General features: G+C 38.8%; 1 protein-coding gene across 11 annotated transcripts in view; it reads left to right on the top strand.

Moving 5' to 3' along the window:
- Positions 1-12526, top strand: part of Dlgap1 (DLG associated protein 1) — an 823903-nt gene that overhangs the window by 105011 nt on the left and 706366 nt on the right. For all 11 annotated transcript variants that reach the window (XM_052750118.1, XM_052750116.1, XM_052750115.1 and 8 more), the window contains exon 2: positions 9397-9557. The gene's annotated coding sequence lies outside the window, so the exon portion shown is untranslated. The remainder of the gene's footprint in view (positions 1-9396; positions 9558-12526) is intronic.

Raw genomic sequence — 12526 nt, 5'->3', positions numbered from 1 at the left:
GGATCTCATAAGCTACCTATGCCCTTGTGTACAAAAATCATGGAGGGTCACAAACAGAAAAACCATTGGCAGAAAAGCAGTAAGTAAGATGGGAATAAAGCCCAAGCATTTCCTATGGAACACTGGTTGTGTGTGTGTGTTTTAAGCACCTCAGGGAACAGTGAGGACAAGGCTGTGTTTGATAGCACTTGGGGTAATAGGATGCTAGCTTTTCTTAATTTAAATGCAGCAGCTTATGGAAAAGACAAGATGTCGGGAACAGATAGATGAGTAAGAGAAGTAAATGTCATATACTGGAGGCTACTTGATAAAACAAATAAGCAAGGACCATGGGACATTCTGTGCTGCAAACAAGACAGTGACATTCACAAAGCAGGTATTAAGCAAATGCTATGAGCTTGATCAATAGGACTTCAGGGAAGCAGAGGTGGCCTCTTCAGGACCTGGTGAGGAGAATCAGGGTTGAGTTTGCAATAGCATGGAGGGTAAGGTGGTAAGGGAAGGAGGATGTATGAGTTTTCTCTGAGGTCAGGAATTCTTTGCATGGATAATAAAATGGACCTTTCTACATTGGCGATAGAATTGCCACTTGGGAACCAGGAAATCACCTCCATCTTTGGATTAAGGACTCGACCTCAGTTTAGAAATCCCATCCCTGGAGCATCTTCCTAGACAAAGGGATAAATGGAAAACAGTGTAAAGGTTAAGGAAAGTTTTAATGAAAGCAGAGTTTAGAGCAGCGGTACCATGCCTTGCAAGAAAGGACAAAGGGAAAAGCTAGGAGAGAGAACCATTTGCCTCAAGGCTTTGTCCATTGAGCCTTTTATTGAGTTGAACATTTAAAAAAAAAACAACAACTGTGTTCTACCCAGAATACTGTGAGCCTCTGGAGTTACAACGGTTCTCTGCTTGCTTGGGCTAAACAAGGAAAAATTAATAATCAGAGTCTATTACTCTAAGTTTTAACTTTGTATTCAGGGTATTCTGTGTGGCCAAAAGCTCATTAGTATTGGAGAGGTAACTGACTGGATTTATTAACATGACATTTGCCTTTTAGTCTGTGTTAGCTCTGGACCTTAAAAGAGCAACAGCAATCAGTCTCTATTGCTATGGATTTTAGCCTTTTCCTTTGAGTCCCAGAAAGCATTGTGTTGATACTGTCAGTTTACTCTGGTCTTGCAGCCAGTTCGAAGCCATTATGGGTTCATCTTTGACCTAAGCTTTGCAAGCCCCAAGCTGCCCCTCTCCTTTCTTCACAGTGGAGCAGTGGCTGACAGTTGAGGGGTTCGAAGAACTGTTAGCTTGTGAATGTTTTGAGCTCCCCCTTTTGAGAACCTGCTTTCTCTCTGTTTGCCTAACACCTAGCCTACCCTGAGAGACTCTAGATCCCTCATTCTACTCTTGACTGTACGGTCCACCCAACAAAAGCCAAAGTAAACTAAGAAAACTGGATTGGGAGAGGAAGATGTAACCTTATTTTGATGAAATCCCTGACTCAAGTAAATAGCTTGATGCTGTTCCCTGAGCTGCGTGAACTTTTCTAGGAACAACAATATGGCATTTTTCTCTAATGGTCTCCTTTTGTTGAACATTTCAATACCACAGTTTTTATTCCACATTCACAGATAAGGTCTAGCCCATCTGACAAAACTGTATGTTGCTGTAACAGAAAAAAAAAAAATGCATCTAAATGTTTCAAAAATGCCTAAGTGAATGTGTTACTACAGAAAATATTCATTTGAAAGCTAAACATAATTCAAACTAAACACATAAAATAAACAATAAACTTCAGCCTAGTGTTACTTAGATTAATGATTCCGTTTGTAGCATTGCCATCGTGCAACGAATCTAATTTATTCATGATGGAACTCTAATACTTTGACAAATGATTATCTGTTCAGACTTAATACTTATTCAAGAGGAAGCAGAGTAATTGAGCAATTGAAGGCAAAATGCTGTGGTGGATGCTGATTTTATCTAGTATATTTTGATGTGCCATAGATATAAAAATATTTTATTGTGCTCTTTATATATCCTCTTAATTAGAAGAGGAAATGTATTCTTGCAAGTAAACATTAGCTAGGCTTTGAGACAGAATGAGCTAAGATTTTAGCATGTGTAACGAAATTATTTATGGCAAAACTATTAAGAACTTAACAAATGTGACCCTGGGTTCTATCCATATGGCTATTTTTATAAATTCTTACAGACCAGAAGACTCCTCCCCCAAATATGCCAGGCTTAATTTTCCGCTCTATGGAGCACAGCTAGTGACTAGCAAGGCCCTGTGACATTTTCCACAGCTTGAGTTGCCAACCACTAGAAGCCTGTGGCAGTACTTAATCTACAGTATACAAGCTGACAATTGGTGAAGGGAGGTTTATGTAATTCTTGCTAATATTCCTCCCTGGTGATTACATCACCGCCAGAGAATCATAAAGCCTGAACTGGTGAATGCCTGAGACGTTAGAGCTTTCCTCCCATGATGAGCCGATACACTCTTTCCGCTCTTTGCTTTACAGATTGCTTGCAATAACTTCAGAATTCTTGCTAAATGTCTAAAATAATGGAGCAGATTTGATTGTGCTGCCGTCATTGCGTGTGAAGGCTGTGATTTCAGTCGTCAATATTTCTACAGAGTGGCCTACATTCATTCCAATGTCTCCTGAAGAATGTTAACTAGTAAAATAATGGCATGCAACTCCCTGTATTCTAATGATGCAGGAATTAGATCAAACCTATAATTTGAAGAATTTGTAATGACAGCAGTGAAAGTCAGTGGAACTAAAAACTTGATGTATTGCATGGGTAGACTATAGTTCAGAAGAGAATTCTCTGCAAAAGTACATGTGTATCACCAAATGCTGTTGAAAGTTTGAGGGAAATGTGGTTGTTCAAATGGTTATACCATGGCACCTTCATTTGGTTCTGTGATCTATGGTTTAAATGACTCTGTGTGTGCACAGTAATAACTCATTTGCCTGGCAGATGGTGAAAAGGAATAAGTAAACATTTTAGCCAACTGGAACACATTTCAACAATCAAATTGTAATTTATTTATATTAATTCCCATGAAAATTAATGAAGATTTTTTTTGTTCCCTTTTTGCCCTAGATGTGTTATTACCTTTCAGAATTAAAGAATAAGGCGGGCGGTGGTGGCGCACGCCTTTAATCCCAGCACTCGGGAGGCAGAGCCAGGCAGATCTCTGTGAGTTCGAGGCCAGCCTGGGCTACCAAGTGAGTTCCAGGAAAAGGCGCAAAGCTACACAGAGAAACCCTGTCTCGAAAAACCAAAAAAAAAAAAAGAATACCTGTGTTGGTATCTGTCCATGTTAAGATGCTGTCGTACAGGTCCTTTGGACGAGAAAGAGAGTCACATCCTAGATTCTGTTGGTTGGAAGCGGTACTAGAACCCACATTCATTTGTCAGTGATAGATTCAGTCATTTTCCCCAGTAGACTGAAGCCTCCAAGGGGACTCAGGATGATATGTAGAAAAGTGGGACTCTACATAAAAAATTAAGAATGATTCTAATTTAAGAGGCATCCAACTAACTGGTTGGAAACTGGATTAGATATCCTCAGGAAGTTCTGACATTTTGTAATTCGGCATTAGAAATGTGATTGCCTTTATTTTTAAGATCTATAAAGTAACTTTTAAAATGACACAATTTCCACAAACTTAGCACCTTCTCCAAATGTCAACACCTTACATAACTAAGATATAAAATCATGGATATTGATGTTATTTATAATCTGCTTCAAATGTTGCAACCATGATGCACTTGTTGTATTTCTTGGCCAGCTCATGTTTTTCATTCATTCCCATGGCTCCATCCTCCTTTGACTTAGAGTCTGGCCCCCAGACTTTTTCCTTCTTAACCTTGATGCTCTCTTTGTAAGCATGTCTGCTAGTTGCTTTGGAGACTGTCCCTCAATTACTTTGTAAAGTTTTTCCTTTCTGACTCTTCGTTCCTTGTCTGAGTATCACGGAAGCCAAGGTGTGACTTCTTACAGGACATTGAATTTGTCTGATGCCCTGTGAAGTGAAATTTGCTCACTTGGTTGCTGTGGTTTATGTCATTTCTTCACTGTCAATTTACACGTTTTTTTCTCTATTAGCTACTAAGTGTCTTGTGGGAAGGCTGCCTGGGACTATCCAGTATCCTATTTTCTCTCACTACTTTTAACACCAAGGAATGATTCTTGCCTTCAAAACAGTTGATAGTGTTTCTGCCAACGTTATTTTCTTTTCCCATTATTCTTTCTCTGCCTTTTCATGTGAATTCTACTGTGAGAATGAGTTAGTTCATTCTCACTTATTCAGTTGATCACTTATCTGTAGAACAACTGTCAGGTATTTATTTTGTTCTGCTCACACTGCTCTGGATTGAGCTGTTATAAACAGTCTCAGGTTGGGTCCTGTGTCCCTATGACATGCTATTGACCCTTGAGTTTCTGTTCACTTAGCACCACAAGATCTTATATTCTCTCATCTTGTTTTTTCTATTCTTGTTCATCTCCATTTCATTCCCCAAATCAACTATTTCCTCTGAGATCCTGGATTATTATTACTGAGGGCAAATCATTGGAAAACAAGGTCTGGATAGCAAATGTGCTCATTGCTCTGTTGTCACTGACTTGGAGAAGAAGTGTGTCATCATTGACACACACAGAAAAGCACACAATTGTACCTAGTTCATGTCTTTCTGCTCACATAAAGATGCACAGAAGTGTCTTACTGATGCCTCCTTCCTAAAAAGTTCCCTTTTATTACATGTCACTGCTTTAAGAATATCACTAGACTATAGTTATTGTACAAAATTATGTTGTATTATGACATTTTCATATGTGTCATTTCTTTGCTCACATTCTTCCCTCATTAATTTCTCTCTTGTCAACTCTCCCCTCTCCTGATGGTTGCCTAGCTCTTCCCAAATATTAACATTGACTTTCATATATATGGTTATTGATTTACAAAAGCATAATTGTCATTCTAAGTCTGGCTTATTTGATTAATTTGATGCTAACCAGATCCATCTATTTTTTCCAAATGACAGAACTTCTTCATCTTTATGACTAAATAAGACTCCGTTAGGGAGGGAGGGAGGGAGAGGGTAGATAGATAGATAGATAGATAGATAGATAGATAGATAGATAGATCTCAGAGTTTCGTTCACTAATGGACATTGCAGTTGATTCTATAACCTCATGATTATGAACAGTGCCAAACATTGGGATGTTTGTATCTCTGAGGAATGGCAACTGAGGTTCCTCTAACTGTATGCCCAGCAGTGGAGTAGCTGTAACATACAGTAGCTTTTTGAATTCTTTTATTTTATTTATTTATTTTTTATTTTGGAGGAAACTCCATACTGATGTTTACAGTGGCTGTATTAACTTACATTCCTATGACAACGCATAAAGCTTCTTGTCCCCATATACTGACCAGCATTTATTCTTTGTTTTCTTGATCATAGCCATTCTGACAGGATGAGGTAGAATATCACTGTAATTTTGACCTGAATTTCCAAGGTGGTTAAATGTGTCGAACATTTTTTATACACTTACTGGTCACATGTATGTCTTTTGAGAACTATCCAGTGGATTTGCCCACTTTTTGTTTGTGTGTTTGGGGGGGGTTGGGTACTTGAGTTTTGGAGGTTTTATATGTGTGTGTGTGTGTGTGTGTGTGTGTGTGTGTGTTTAGGGTTTAATTAGCTTGTGAAGAGAAACTGCAAGTTCCCGATTTTCTCTTCTTTCCCCTTTCTTTTTTAAAATATATTTTTTATTATTAAGAAATTTTCTATTCATTTTACATACCAACCGTAGATCCCCTCCCCTCCCTCCTCTCACCCCCTAGTTTTCCCCCCATCCCACCCCCAATTCCCACCTCCTTCAAGGCAAGGCCTCCTGTGGAGAGTCAGCAGGGCCTGTTACACTCAGTTGAGGCAGGTCCAATCACCTCCCCCTGCACCAAGGCTGTGTAAGTTGTCCCACCATAGGCAGTGGGCTCCAAAAAGACTGCTCATGCCCTAGGGGTGGGTCCTGATCCACTGCCAGGGAGCCCCTTAAGCAGATCAATTAATCCTCTATCAAATGTGTGGTGGTCACAAAATTTCTCCCATTCTATAGGTGGTCTCTCCCAGTTTCCTGTGCAATCCCATTTGATAATTTTTATTATTATTTATTGTGCTACTGGTGTTCAATTTAGAATTCTTTGCCAATCGCTACATTGTAAAGTATTTTGCATTTATTCCTGTCTTGCCTGCATTGTGAAGTGTTTTCCTGGAGCATTCTCAAAGTAGTATGTGCTACATCAAAGTGTTTGATCTCTTCTCATAACTGCTTTGTTCAGATGGGGAAACTTCTCTGCTTTTTCATCCAAATATTTAATCAATTGCACAGCCCTCAAATGTTCCATAAAGAACCTTCACACTTACAATTTCATACCACTATGAAAAGTAAATCTTTAGCTAGAGTACCACATGTATGTACAGATTTCCTTATCATTCATTAAACATATGTGGTCTCGGGAATGTTTATGAAAATTAATTAGCTTAGCTCCATTCTTTCTCAGATTCTTAACTGTGACTAATTTGTAATGCAAGGTGCATAATAGCTGTGAATTTCTGAATTTAATTTTATGTGTTATTGTACTGATTATTTTAATATTTGGGGTCATATTATTTTCTGGTTCATGTTACCCATAGGTACAAATAGCTCTGTCTCTTGCTTACCAATTCAATCTGTCTGCATTTCTCTTGAAAACTGTTCATTTTACCTAGGTTTTCAAACATGTGTGCATGTTTGTTTACAGTTTCTCATAATTTTATTTTATTTCATTTCATTTTTCAGTATAGTTCCTATGTAATTTCTCATTTTTTTATAGTTTTGCCTTCTTATTTTTTTTCTGTTCAGTTTAATGTTTTGCTTATTTTGTTAAACTTGCTTTTTGTAAGCAACCAGGGTGTTGATTTTTGAGTTCTATTTTTCTGATTTACTTTTGTTTTCTATTCTTGTCTTTGCTGTTTCCTCCTGTATGCATTCTTTCCTAATTTAGCTGGAAATTCAATTTTCTACTTTAGACATTTGATTCACCCTAGAAAATATTTAATTTATTTACATAAATAATGTAATATATTTGATTCAAGCAAGGAATTTTTTTCATGGAAATCAATTCACTTTTTTTAAAAAAAAATAGTGTATTTCTCTCAAGTATGGAAGACTCCATAGCCAGGCATTGTGGAACATGCCTGTAATCCCAGCTCTGGAGGGAGGCTGGACAATTCCAAGTTCAAGGCCAGCAAGTGTTACTTAGCAAAACCTGTCTCTAAACAAAACTAAGCTGAACTAAACCAAAGAACAACAACAAAAAACAAAAAAAAAACCAAAACCAACAACAACAAAACCCAACCAACCAAGCAAACAAGAAGCAATTTTACAAGTAGGGAGTATGTAGGAATAAAACAAGGAGAGAGGCCAGAAATAGCCTGAACCTACAGGCATGGTTGAAGTCCCAGATCTGTTGTTTTCTTGTCATCTGACTTTGTCACATTCTAAATTTGCTGATTGTAGTTTTGTTTGTAAAAGAGAAATAAAAATATCTCCTCTCTTATAAGTACTGAGTAGACTTCTACAAATCACCAACCAAAGGCTTTGTATTATATGATCAGTAAATAGCAGCACCTCTTTCTTCCTTCATAGGTTTTAAGCAACAACAGGACACACACACACACACACACACACACACACACACACACACACACACACACACAGAGACAGAGACAGAGAAACAGAGACAGAGAAACAAACAGAGGGACAGAAAAACAGAGATAGAGACAAAGGGACAGCAAGACAGAGGAACAGAACAACAAAGAGAGACAGAGACAGAGGGACAGAGACACAGAAGGACAGAGAGGCAGACAGTGTGTGAGAGAGAGAGACATACAGAGATAGAGGGACAGAGGAGGGAACAGAGACACAGAGGGACAGAAAGACAGAGGGACAGAACAACAGAGAGAAACACAGAGACACAGAAGGATAGAGAGACAGACAGTAAGAGAGAGATGTACAGAGACAGAGGGACAGAAAGGCAGAGAGAGACAGAGGGATGGGACAGAGACACAGAGGGACAGAGAGAGACAGAGAAGAGAAGAGAAAGAGAGACAGAGAAAGAAAGGAAGAAAGAAGGGAGGAGGGAGCGTCTGAGTTACAGACAGTTATAGTAAGAATTCATTGAATACTATAAAGAGCTTGACTTGGGGCAGCTTAATTCTGTTGTTTCACAAGTATCTGCACAGAATATGCAGTTTTCCCAGCGAGGTCATGTATGTGGCTTTACTGTCACAACATGATAGGAACCCTGACCCAACGACCGGAAGACCCCACTCTTTATTACCATACGCAGTATCCTCCTCTTATTCATACTTGTACTTTTTATTCAGTTTCAGTTACTCATGGCTGCTCAAAGACTAAAATATTAAATAGAAAATTCCAGAAATTAATATTTCATAAGTTTAAATTATACCCTGTTCTGAATAGCATAATGAAATGTCATGTGATCTTGATCATTTCTTCATGAGTGTGAATGATTCCTTTGGCCAGATAATCCGTGTTGTACACGATACCCAATTTTTGGTTACTCGTAAGCCATAGAGTATCTAGTTTCATGATGTTGTGGCACAAGCGACCCTTCTTTTACATAATCATGGCACAATGTTCAAGAGAAGTGATACTGGAAGTTTCACTTCATTATGACATGATTCTGTCATAATGACTCTATTACAATAGTTATTTTTAAACTCTTCGTCTAATATAGAAACTGCATGTAGGTTGAGTATAGAAGGGAACAACAAGTATAATTAGAGTTCACTAGTATCTGAGGCGTAATGAATTTATTGAGAATCTTGGAATTATTGATACTTTATTTTTAATTAACACGTAAAATACACAGCATTGTTGGCTTCACCACCCTATTTGTTAAAAGATAAGATACAGGCGTTGTTTTGTAGATGTATCCATTAGGACTGGGCTCTACAACTCTGCAGTTGGATTATTTATGGATAACATACAGAAAGAGCAAATCATATTTAGGGATGTATACAGAAATGTATATGTGCATCTGCTAACAGTTAATGAAAAGAGAGGTCATGAGAGAACAAGGAAGAGCATAGGGAAGGTTTGGAGTGAGGAAATGGAAGATATAAATGATGTAATCATATTATAATTTCAAAAATTACAAAAATAAAAACTGTAAGATGTGCAAAAAATAAAGAAGTTAAGCTCCAACCACTATGTGGAAAAATGAGTACAGGTAATGTTAAAAAAATAGCTGTGGAGCTCTGTGAACAGATCCCAATTCTTATTTTTCTTTACCACCTCCTCTGTTTCAGAAAAGTGTGAGTGTACAATTGGGCCACTTCTAGTGAGGACAACGCATACCTTTTCCTGGGACACTTTCTTCAGAAGACCAGCACACATCCAGTTTGCTCAGATATAACCCCAAATTAACAGAGTTCTTCTAGAGGGGAATTCATTAGTCTCACCAAAACTGGTAAGAGCATAAAAATACCTTTGCTATTTCATGACATGGTGATATATTCTGAAGGAGTTCAATTTTTTTTTATTGATTGGAAAGGTCCATCTTAAAAAAAATTATTGATGCCTTGATTGATATCTTTATCAGTAGTCAAGCAAAAGTTGATCTGTTTGAAGGTGTTGTCGTGCATACATAAATAGAGCATACATAAAGTAATGGAGTTAACATTTAATGTAAGTAGTTTCCTGCCAAGCAGTCTTCCTTGTAAAAATGTATAGTTTAATAAAACCCATAGTTGCCGCATTCTGTGTTGGTGTTACCTCTGTAAAGTCAATTGCTGTAAAATGGGAAAGCAATTTCTTTAAAATTGGCTATGATGAAAATGTGTGTGTTTTAATTAGCTATATGCAAATTCTTTTATACCTGGGTTTCCCTCCTTGTATTGCTAGTATCTGTAATTTATTCTAAAGTTTCTTCCTTCAGGTTTGACATATTCTGTTATAATACATAAAATTGCCAGATACGCCTATCAGGTTAACTATCAGAGAGTTGGGGCTTGGAAAAGACCGAGGTGGAACCAGATGGTAGAGCAGGAGTCTTTCCTGCAGGATTCCTGGGGGAGAAGGTAAAGATGAATAAAGATGGCTCTGCATCTTCTAGACACACTGTGGCTTCCTGGGAACAGAAGCCCAGGGATGAAAAAAAAAAATTGATGGCTCATAGCATGAAACAATGTAGACAGGTGTTGGGACATGGAAACTATCCAAAGGGTTCTCTTCTCAAGTACACAGGTTATTCACCTCTCATCTGAGACTTGAGATCTAAATCAGTGCGTCTGAGACATAAAACAAAAATCAACTGACTTTGTAGATGGGGACAATCTCCTGAGGTCCACATTCATCTACAGTGTCCAGCAACTTTTCATATTTTTTTTGGATGATAGTAAGGAACTTACTTCCCTAAAGTTTATTGGGGACAATCTCCTGAGGTCCACATTCATCTACAGTGTCCAGCAACTTTTCATATTTTTTTTGGATGATAGTAAGGAACTTACTTCTCTAAAGTTTATTAGTAAGAATGACCTAGAAAATGGGATCTGGGAGGTTGAAGGTGTGTAAATGTCACTGTTCACAACACAGTGTCGGAGAAATATTCTAGAGACCGATCAAAGATTATAGTTTGAATTCTGACCCCGGTACCTTTTGGGCATGACTTCTGGGGTAGTTTTGAAAATTAATAAACTAATTTATAAATAGAGGTCTAATACTAGATCTGTTACTCAATGAGTTATCAATAAATAGGCATTATTTTACTAAGCCAATGTACACATGTTTGAAATGATGTTTTTAGGCTGATTGATCTTGATCTTGTGCAATTTTCTCTATGAGGACAAGATTCTCATCTGAAAACTGTATTATGTTGTATTTTCCTTGCTCACATAGCCAGTCTCAGTTGGACCACATTACTAGAGTTCTCCAGGGTAGATCTGTGAGTTTTAAATCTGATAAAAACATGTCTGAAGGTTATTATAGTTTAAATTTTATCATTATTCCTGTGACTTCTAGCATCTTGATTTACTGAGGAGAGTATCTAACATCACCTTGTCTTTGAAACAAGAACAGTAGACTATTTATCCCAATTATCATGAATAGGAAATGTGACAGTCTATAGCGCATGCCACAGAATTAACAAATTCAGGTTAGGCACAGTGAATATTACTATTATCATTATTATAATTATTCTTTAACGCATGTTCAGCTGCCTTTACTGTGATTGCTGATGTGGTCAATCTACTTGGTTCTACTGCAATAGGGTCTCATGTAGCTCAAGCTAGTCTCACATTACATGTGTGTCACCATTGCCTAGAAGTTGTTGCTAGCCTAGTGAAACTAAAAGCAAGCAATGTTTTTTTTTTTAAATTTTTTATTTTTATTTTGCAATACAATTCAGTTCTACATATCAGCCACGGATTCGCTTGTTCTCCCCCCCTCCGGCTCCCTTCACCTTCCCCCCAGCCCACCCCCCATTCCCACCTCCAGGGCAAAGCCTCCCCCACGGACTGAGATCAACCTGGTAGACTCAGTCCAGGTAGGTCCAGTCCCCTCCTCCCAGGCCGAGCCAAGCGATCCTGCATAGGTCCCAGGTTTCAAACAGCCAACTCATGCAATGAGCACAGGACCCGGTCCCACTGCATGGATGCCTCCCAAACAGATCAGGCCAATCAACTGTCTCACCCATTCAGAGGGCCTGATCCAGTTGCTGACCCCTCAGCCATTGGTTCATAGTTCATGTGTTTCCATTCATTTGGCTATTTGTCCCTGTGCTTGGTCTCAACAATTCTCGCTCATATAAACCCTCCTCTTTCTTGCTAATTGGACTCCCAGAGATCCACCCAGGGCCTAGTCTTGGATCTCTGCATACAGATCCCTCAGTAGTTGGATGGGGTTTCTAGCACGACAATTAGGGTGTTTGGCCATCCCATCACCAGAGTAGGTCAGTTTGGGCTGTATCTCGACCATTGCCAGCAGTCTGTTGTGGGGGTATCTTTGTGGATTTCTGTGGGCCTCTCTAGCACTTTGCTTCTTCCTATTCTCATGTGGTCTTCATTTACCATGGTCTCCTATTCCTCGTTCTCTCTCTTTGTTGTTGATCCAGCTGGGATCTTCCGCTCCCCCAAGCTCTCTTTCCCTCGACCCTCGCCCTTCATTACCCCCACTCATGTCGAGGCTGTTCATGTAGATCTCTTCCATTTCTCCGTCATTGGGCGATCCCCGTGTCTTTCTTGGGGTCCTGTTTTCCAGGTAGCCTCCCTGATGATGTGAGTAGCAGTCCAGTCAACCTTGATCCACATCTAGTATCCTCCTATGAGTGAGTACATACCATGTTTGTCTTTCTGAGTCTGGGTTACCTCACTCAGGATGATTTTTTCTAGATCCATCGATTTGCCTGCAAACCTCATGATGTCATTGTTTTTCTCTGCTGAG

The sequence above is a fragment of the Peromyscus californicus genome, unplaced genomic scaffold (assembly GCF_007827085.1).
Source record: "Peromyscus californicus insignis strain IS unplaced genomic scaffold, ASM782708v3 Scaffold_21__1_contigs__length_65335640, whole genome shotgun sequence".
NCBI lineage: Eukaryota > Metazoa > Chordata > Mammalia > Rodentia > Cricetidae > Peromyscus > Peromyscus californicus.
This window is presented reverse-complemented; position numbering and strand designations above follow the sequence as displayed.